A 10,214-nucleotide genomic window follows, 5' to 3' on the forward strand; every position below is an offset into this window, starting at 1 on the left:
TTCTTCGAATTTGCAAATCTGCTTTTCATATAATACAAGTTTACATACATATAAGTTTTAATAGTTCAACAAGCTTATTGTTATCTATGTCATTAATTCTTAAGTATTAAACGCAATCGCAACATACTATGAGAATCGAAAAATTCAAAATTTTAGTGTCAGATTTAAAACGGAACACATTAAGATAGCATGTTTATACTTTACCTCGTGGATTGTTTCGGCTTCTGTTCAAATAGTAGATTCAATTTTCTATCAGAAATTTTGCCTTCTCTGACCAATAACCTATATTTGTAGCACTTTTACACGGGATCGGTATATTTAAAAGAAATAGTTCAGTTTAAAAATATGCGTTCGAGCACTCTTTAAATACTCATTTGAGTGGAAATCTATATTTACTTTACTTAGCCCCCGAAATCAGATCTAAAAATCTTAAATGGGTAGCATTTAATTTATACGTGAATACGTTGAATTATTTTTTTTTCAAAACACGTAAACTATTACAAGTACTAAATACCTGTTTTATTTTATTAGATACATATGCAAGTTAAAAGATTTAAATTTCCTTAAAATATTTTAAAATTGTATTAAATTAATTTCAATAGGACGAATAAATTTGGTTGTAATAAATACTAAGTTATAACATTCACAATTCGAATAGTTTTAAATTTTCGATTACATTTAGAGACTTTCGATGTAATATTAAATTCACGTTTCAATTTTGTCATCTAACTTAAATTTAATCTTAGTTTTGAAGTAAATTCTATAATTTGATTTAGACCTTGAAGGGCGATTGAATTCATGTACCTATTTTCGAAACTACCAAATTATTATTAAAACTTTTATTTATTAGATTATGGAATATTCTGTAATGATTAATATGTGTACGAACCTTTTTCAACTGAAGCTCTAAAATTCATGCTTTGAAAAATAATTTTTCTAGTACCCACTTTTCTAGTTTTAGATTAGCTTTATATCAAGTTAAGTATCCAGCATAGTTAGATAAAGTTCCTCATATCGTAATGCCTAGCAGCTGTTATGCGTTATTCTTTTTAACAGCTATACAAGTTTTAAAGCTCGCCAAGTACTTTCCAGGGTGTTTGAAACCTGGGTCGAAAAAGATTAATGCTGTAGATGTACGGCTCGATATGTGAAACGTTGTTAACTCAATCGATGCATACTTAGTTGAAAACAATTTACAATGAAACTAGTTTAATATGCAAGAAAGAACGTTTTTGAAGTCTACCCGTATTACAGCGCAATATTACAGCGCAACAGATTTCAGTCACAATAGTTAGCTGGACAGTCTAATATGTTTAGAATTTGTTTTAGTTTATACAAAGTCAGAAATTAATTTTTATCTTTTATAGTTATTAAAATAGATGCATGTTTTTAAAAATGTGTGCGTATCTTTAATGCACCTGTTACAAAATTTTTATTTTATCCGAATTAGAAATTTCAAAATTCGAACAAAGCTGAATTTCAGTATTTCCAAAATATTTCTAAACGTTTTTTCCACGTTATTTTCATTAAACTTGGAAAAAATAACTGAAAATGATCGAAACTGCATAACCTTAATTAAAAATTTTTACTATCTCATAATTTATAAAAATGTAATATAATTTTAAAATATAAATTTTAAGTATACTCTAAATAAAATAGCTTATACTGCTTAACTATGCCCCATTGTTTAAACTTATTTAGCCGCCGAGTCAATGAAATGATGTTAGCTTATGGTTAAAATATGTGTTATAGTTAGTCTCCTGTTAGTAGTTAGCCCGATGATGAATGAATAATATGAATGCATAACGAAATTCCTTTAACATGAATTGCTTTAAATTTGCTCATCCAGGAATATTTACATTTAAAAAGGGAAAATTCAAAAATTTTCCAAACTTACTTTTTGAAACTATGGCTGAATAGTGTGTCACAGATTCTTTTAAAATTTTTAAAATATCCTTTTATCACGTGCTATGCTTACAGCCAGTTTCGCAGAACTAAACGAGCCGAATCATCCACAATAAATATTATTCGGTGTTGAAATTTTTAGTTGAACGTATACTTTTAAGCACTGAATATATATATATCAAAACTGCTTTGAATATTTAAGAGGTGAGATTAAATGGATATGCCTCAATTTGCTTAAAGAGTTTCGTTATGCAAATAGACTCGGCAGAGAAATAAGATTAAAAAACAAGACTAGTTTTGTAGAAGCCCATTCATTAATGTATCAAATATATTTTATAAAGGAATATAATTTTCCTTTATCTTAAGAAAATAAACTGACAAATTGAAATATTTTATTTACCAAACTTCTAACTAATCTAACATTTTCAGAGCATACGAATGTGTATAATTAGTACTAACTACAAATAATAGTTTCTTTTATGCCAAAGCGTGTTAAAAGCTACCAGTTTTATTTTGAGCGACAAAATTAGAACATTTCTTGAGCAAACCTCTACCGCGTTCCGCTGCGCTAACTTAATTACTAGACAGTCTTGATTTTTCATTAATTTTCTTTTAATAGTTTCGTTCTCAAACTTTTTATATAATGCGCATTAATTCTTTTAAAATTTAGACTAAATACGTAGAATTGTTATTGCGATAGATAACTACATAAATGATCGACAAATTGTAAATTTAGATTTGTTTAGTGAAATTTACCTTAATACAGTTACGTAAATAAAAACCTAATGTGTAAAGTGCTAACTATGCAACATTGTTTTCCATCAAAGCTAGCTAAGATTAGGACAAAAGTAAAATTTGAAAAATGCGATGCTATGACGCTACAGCGAGTCGCTAGCATGAAGGGTTTTAAACAACTTAAGTGATAGGTACACAAACCGATAGATCAGGAATAGTAAGATAAGATTTGTATTTCGAACAGTACGGGTTACCTTCAGTACGTTAACTGGTATTTAATATGTATTTTACTGATGAGGGGAGATTAATTCATAACTATCAATTTTATACCGTGTGATTTATTAAGGTAACACTGAATTTGCGATATTGTATGTTGGTTTTCCGTCATCCAAATATCTCGTTACCGCAAGGAGTTTTGACATTTTATAACGTTGATTTAATAAATATCGGTTTTTACCTGCGAGCTGTAATTTTTTTTAAAGATTAAAACAAGTTGAAGAGTTAGTTAATTTTAATAGCTTACAAATTTGAGATCAGATTTTGTCTATTCGATATAAATTCCTCAAATTTTTTACAAGCAAGTTTTGCTTAAACTTCAGATTAAGTGTATTTTAATGGTAGATTTTGAAATTAACCCACATTTACTTAAACAGATTCTAAAATATGAAAGTAACGTATGATGTATTTGGTGGAAAAGGAATATTTAAAAATCTGTAATACCAAAATAAAATCAGATATAAAGTTTTATTAATCTAAATATGTTTCGTCTGAGAATCGAACGAAAGTATTAATTTTTAATAATTCTCTGAACTTAATGATTTGAATTTAAACTGGCATACTAAAACAATTCTTTTGAATAATACAAATTTCAGATTTTAGTTAGTGTACTGGACAATAGTTTGAAGGAAAAAAACAAATAAATCGGAATTAGTTCTTTTGCGCCAAGGTTTAATTTTCTTAAATATTATGCCATAGCTGATAACGAGGAATAGCTAACAATAAGCTTGTATAAAAAAATGCTAAGACTATTAACAGTACGTATATATAAAACATAGCTGATAGAATAGAGAAGGTGCAGACAAATTTCAGAGACTTAGACTTTAAATTTAATTTAAGATATTTAATGGGTAAATACGACACAAAAAATTTATGAATAATAATTTTTAGATATGATAAATAGAAAAAGGTATGTTTAGATAAATAAGACTTGAATATTCTTTACGATTAATAAAAATATTTGAAATTAACTTTTGAACGATGCACACTTAAATTGCATTTATATTATAAATATGGATTTAGACTTAATTAAAAATATTTATATAGCTTAATTCTTATCAGAGAAAATATTTAAATAAACAAAATGCCGAAAATGGAATTTTCATACTATTCAAGGAGAATGTAAAAATAAACCTCTTGTTCTGTTATATCAACCAGGCAACTGAAGTAGGTCATCTTAGCAGACTACGATCATCATGGTAACTAGGTCAGTAATGGAGATCTTGGCAGACAGCAGGTCTCATGGTAACCAGGTCAGTGATGGAGATCTTGGCAGACAACAGGCTTCATGGTAGCCAGGTCAGTGATGGAGATCTTGGCAGACAACAGGCTTCATGGTAGCCTGGTCAGTGATGGAGATCTTGGCAGACAACAGGCGTCATGGTAACCAGGTCAGTGATGGGGATCTTGGCAGACAACAGGCGTCATGGTAACCAGGTCAGTGATGAAGATTTTGGAAGACTACGATCCTCATGGCAAATAGATCAGCAATGCAAAGCCTAGTGTTAAAAAGAATACAAAATGTTATTCTTATGGTCAAATTAACATAATTTCACTCTTGTCAGAGGCAGTGTTTGATATTGAGTCTAGTAAAGTTTTATAAATATTAGTTATGCAAATATCTCAGTCAACTCCTTTGTAGGTATGTCCTTTAAATGCATATCCAGAATTTGCATTTTACAAAATTCATAAATCTTATAAAGGAGATCATATTAATCCGAACATTTAATTCCTGCAGGTAGGATCTCTGAGCAGCTGTGTGTGTATTTTTCAAAAGGCTGGAGTAACACAGAAATCTATATTAATAAATGCAGACGAAGTTCAAACGAAAACTTATTGGCGTTGTCGAAATTTCAATTATCCAAAACTCTAAATAACCACGGAATTAAGAGATTTATCTTTAGACCGTGAGGGAACATTAGTCTGATATTCGTGAAAGTTCTTATTTTAGAACTTTGTGCCAAATGACTAAATTTATTAGCCTCCTGATCAGTAGGAGATTTTATCAACAGAAGTTAAACATCTCCAACCAAGAAACTAAATTAAACATAAGTTTTAGATATGACGAAAGTTACATAGGACGCAATACTAATGTTATAAAGTTTTGTTCAAACAAGTTCAGTTTTTAGCGAGACAAAAATTTTGTACTCTTTAAAACCAATTAAAAGCAGTCGGGGCCCCCGAGCGTTCGCCTCCCAATGATGCTACCTAAACAGACTGGTAGATACAAATTCTGCTCTTCGCTAGCACCGACCGCAGTGCTGACGTAAAATAACCTATATCGGATCAAGAGTTAGAACCTCCTTGCCGTCAGACTGATCGTAGAAATCCACACAATTTTTAAGGCTAAATTTTGTAAGCAGGGCTTTAAAATTAAATTTAATGTAAAGTTTAAACAAGATATCTGCTCACCTGGAAAGTCGTGAGAAATCGTGGAAAGTCATGAATTTCGGCATTGAACAAAATTTGTCACCCACAATTGAACTTTTACTCTTTTTTTAAATTTGAAATCTAATGAAGATGCTGAGTATAACAGTTTTGATTGTATACCTATCATTTCAATTGATGTTATTATAATGCTTTAGTCATTAATTTGAAAATCTAAAATATAGCAGATACCCTGTTTAAAAATGTATAAAATATTTGTTAAATCAAATGAGTTCAAAACTACTCATTTTCATACCACGCTAACAGCTATACAGTAAATTATATTTCATAAAATACAAAAACATCTAGATTAATGTTATTTCCCGAGTTTTTAACTATTTTACAATTTCAAAAAGAATTAAAAACTAAATAGTAATATTCAATTTTTAAAGAAAAACTTAATATGCTTAAAGCTAAATTCACACTTGCACCATTATACAAAATCTGCATGCAAAATTTCAAGCAAATCTAAAGTAAACTTTTGTCATGTGTGCTGGTGTAAAAATCTCCAAATTTATGTTCAGAAAATGCATTTAAATTTTAACAAAATTCTGAGAACAAACATTATTGCGAAAATTTCAGAAAATGACTTTTCTTAATAAATAAAGTTTATATAACATTTAATAAAATGAAACCTTAACCTTAATTTATTCAAATAAAAAGGTTAAATTTTCAAAGCTTAAACATTTAAGTGCCTTCAGCAGTCTACAGTCTCCTTGCCAAATTAGACGCACTATTAGATTCTATGTAAAATCTTAATTATCAGATATTATACAGATTTATAGTTTTTGCGCGACTGAAACCGATTTGCACTTGCTTACATTCGTGTAGCAATTCACTAAATTAGGAGATATAAAATAAACAATTGATTAAAAAGACAAATATAGAATATTTATTATATCACGTATTATATTTATATACATAATAATTAGACCCACTGTAGTGCTCGAATAATTGCATGTTTTGCACAAGGGCAATAGTTTTATATTTAAACACACATGTAATGGGTTTTAATTCAAGAGTTTATATACTTCCTGTTTGTATTTAATTTTGACGTTTTGCACTTCAATGTTAACCAATTAACTGGACGTAAACAAGTGCAAACCGGTTTCAGTCGCTTAAAAACAATAAAGTTGTATAGTATCACCTGATAATTAAGATTTTTCGTAGAATCTTATAGTGCATCTAATATGGCCGTACCTTCATTTTCATTTATCAGTATGGAAAAATTACCATAATTTCTAAAAATCGGAGATCAAAAAGGGTTTTGAAAATCCAATGAATCTCCTCGTTGAAATCAAACAAGGTTAATAAAATACTAACTTTTCGACGAAATAACCTATTTTTTGCCTAGTCTAATACCTTAAATTTTTATTTATGGAATAGCTCAATGTGTAAAGTGTTTTATAATTCAATAAATGATAGACTAGAATAGATACATTAACACTAGATGGCCCATTACACAGATACATTAACACTAGATCGGTCTTTCAAGTCATTTTGACTGCTTTTTAATTTCGATTAGAAAAACAATGCATGTAATGAAAAAATTTCTTAGAATTTTATGACTTTTTGTACAACATAATTTTTTTTATTGTTAATATTTACTAATAACTTTATATATAACTGCAAATCTATGAAAGATAAAGATTTAAAGTTATATAAAGATTTAAAGTTTTATTATAAGAGGATTTAAAGTTATATAAAAGATATTAAAAATTTTAACCAATTTTTTTATACATTAGCTATTCTTTCACAAGGTAGTCATTTTGACTGCTTTTGGGCAATTTAGGTATTTACTAAATTTCGATTTTTCAAGTGTTATATAAAATTTATTAAACAATTTCTTAATTAGATCAAAATAAATCTAAGCTTACTTACCCATCTAAATCTGATAATGATAATCAACATTCTTCTGCAAGGAATAGATTTTTAATCTAGCTTAAGCCACTTTCGATAGTAGAATATCAAACATGTATTTTATGGAAGATTCTTGGATCCTGCAAGGAAATAGTAAATGTCATGAAAAATATAAAATTTGCTGTATGCAACGACACATGTTTTTATACTTTTGCGTAATAGAATTTAGGTTGGCTGATGACATTTTATACTTATGACTAATAAATCAATAATATCATACCAGGGTGCGTAGCCAAATCTTTCAACAAAAATAAGCACCTTTTAAGTACTTTTTAAGCACTCAAAAATATTTTTAAGCACTATATACTACATTAACAAAATGAAAAATTATCTCAAGGACTTTAGATGATCATGATAAAATAACTAGTTTCTGACAAAGAACTTCTTTTATTATATTAGCAGTTATAAAATGATCGAGCGATTTTTCGGTTCGATATCAGAGGGTGGAAATTGAAGTCTGAAATTGAGAATATCTTGCAAAATGCAGCAGAGTTGCACATGAGATAGCAAATATCTCACCTAACACAGCTCAATAGACGCGCATACGAACTCGCAAGCATTTCATCAAACATGCAAAGTGATTGGCGCTTTCATACGCTATGGAAAGACGGTACGTCGAAATGAATAAAAGTTGAATAGAATAATGTGAAAAGCTTGCTTTTGCTTATACGTGGCGAAAATAGACATGATAACGGAAAGAAAATGTTTCGAGAAGGGAAATCTAAACACTTTTAAAAACACCCAATGACAAAAGCACCTTTAAGGGCTTTTAAATAACGAAAATCGAAAATAAGCACCTTTAAGCACTTTTTAAAAACGCTACGCACCATGTAGACTAATGCTACAATACTAGAGTTCGGTGCTAATTATTTATGCGGTAAAATTAAAATCTCCAAGTCTGAGAAGAATTGGAGATATATATTGTATAAAAAAATTATCGGATTTAAAAGCTAGAGAAATCAATAGCAATAACCGCTGAAAATTCGCTAAATTATTGCCTTAAGAAGTAAATGCTCAAATGCGCGATTCGAATGTTCCCTACTGCTTGAAATATATCGGGATATCTAAAATCCGCGTGAAAATCAACATCAATAACTGCTGACAATAAAATTTAAACATTACATGGAGTTACGATACAATCGGCGTAAATTTAGAGCATCAAAAAGTGATTTAAATGCATGATTCAAATATTACGCGAAAATTTCTGCAGAAATGAAAAGTATTTATTTTTTTACTTTTCATAAGAAAAATCTTTCTGCAAGAACTCTAACGCTCTGCGACAATGTCGCCGTGTCGCGGCGATTCAGCCACGGAGCCCTACACAATTGTAAATTGATGAACGCAGCTAGCCATGGTTGACCTACGAAGGAAATTTCAAGTAGGCAGCAAACTTCCCAACCTCCTTATAGGAAGTTACAGTTCATTCCTTTACATCGTTTAAAATCAAATAGATTATACATAAAATTAAAATAAGCCAACAATTCATGTAAAATCTTGAGTATACACAACCAGTAAATTCTATATAACAGTTTAATTGTGTTTCATTACGAAATTATTTAACATATCTAAATAAAATTAGCAAACAATTTACAGGTTTCAATACCATAGTAGATTTCTTATCAAATGACAGTAGAACCTCCCTATAAAGAAATTCTTAATCTGAAAATTTCGAAACTAAATTTTCGATTAAACGAAATTTTCCATCCTTTAATTTTCATAGGTTTTTAAGAAAGTTATTACGGTTAAAATTTCCCTGCAAACCAGTTAGTCACCATTATTCATCGCAAGAATTATGAGTAAAATTTGCAGACAAAGTAATCACATTTCAAGGGAGAAATTATTTCACAATAGTTAAGTATTGATTTACTTTAAATTCGAAAAAAATCATTTGGCTTAATCGCACTGGCTAAAGGTTGAAACATTTGCTTAACTACATGAAAAACTAATAAACGACATAACGAAATTTTACTTCCCTGGTCTAAGAAAGAGCAGAAAAGGAGAGGAAAGATCTTAGATACATATATGGTGTTGCGAAACAGAATAAAAATGAATCGGACTTTTAAACCTATAGTTTGTCTACGGTAAGAACAACTCCCTACGTAAGAACTAATATAAGTAACTTTTAAAAATTAAATCGTAATTTCATTCATCTCAAATATTTTAAAACTTATATCGTTTTGTATTTAAGAAGTAGTTTTTACTTAACCCACTAACCTCGTTACCATAGTTACCGCCACTGGTCCAGACAAATGGCTAGGGAAGTTCTTCATTTAGACAAACTACAGCTTAATCGCCAAAAGTAAATATAGAAGACATTGATTTTGTTTAATCAAAATTAATAGTTTGTGCAACCCAAATATTTAAAAAAAAGGCCTTACACTAATCTCTATTAAAATATAAATCTTGAATATACAAGATTTTAGAATTGAGTGGGAATCTTGTTCAAATCAACATCAGAGAAGAAAAAAAGGAGCAGAGTTTTAAAAAGTAGACTATTAGATATATTAAATGCTGTTAAAAAATATACTTGAAAAAAAAAGAGTTTAAATATTTAAATCTATTGTTTCATAAAACTCTCGTCTTACTGTTTTTCATAAACACTCAATCGCAATATTATTGCAAGTCAATTTTACTCAATAATATAAAAATAATTTAAACAACTAATAATTTTAAAAGTAATACTTTCAGCACGCCAATATCTCATTAAAAAAAAAAACTTTTTAAATTGCACAAGACAGCAAGTTAATTAAAGAGGTATATTTATCATTCTTAAAAGAAATTCCGAATTTTGGAGAATAACAAGCATACCATCAATTATCACGGTATGTTAAAGTAGTGAATAATAGAAAAAGACTTACTTTAAAGTTCTCGTCAGATAAGACATCGATAAACTACCTTCAATAATATCGTAATAGCTGGCGAACACTAATTTAAGATCTTCAGAATTTCTT

At 29.0% G+C, this 10,214-nt stretch overlaps 1 long non-coding RNA gene across 1 annotated transcript; it reads right to left on the minus strand.

Moving 5' to 3' along the window:
- Window positions 1-4,134: 4,134 nt before the first annotated feature.
- LOC147815988 (uncharacterized) lies at window positions 4,135-7,343 on the minus strand. Its single transcript, XR_015430988.1, has 2 exons — window positions 7,225-7,343; window positions 4,135-4,415 (listed from the first exon to the last, which is right to left on the minus strand). It is a non-coding gene; the product is annotated as an uncharacterized LOC147815988 (long non-coding RNA).
- Between the last annotated feature and the right edge of the window lie 2,871 nt (window positions 7,344-10,214).

This window comes from Parasteatoda tepidariorum, chromosome 2, assembly GCF_982258835.1.
Source record: "Parasteatoda tepidariorum strain Cologne lab strain chromosome 2, Ptep-v5.0, whole genome shotgun sequence".
NCBI lineage: Eukaryota > Metazoa > Arthropoda > Arachnida > Araneae > Theridiidae > Parasteatoda > Parasteatoda tepidariorum.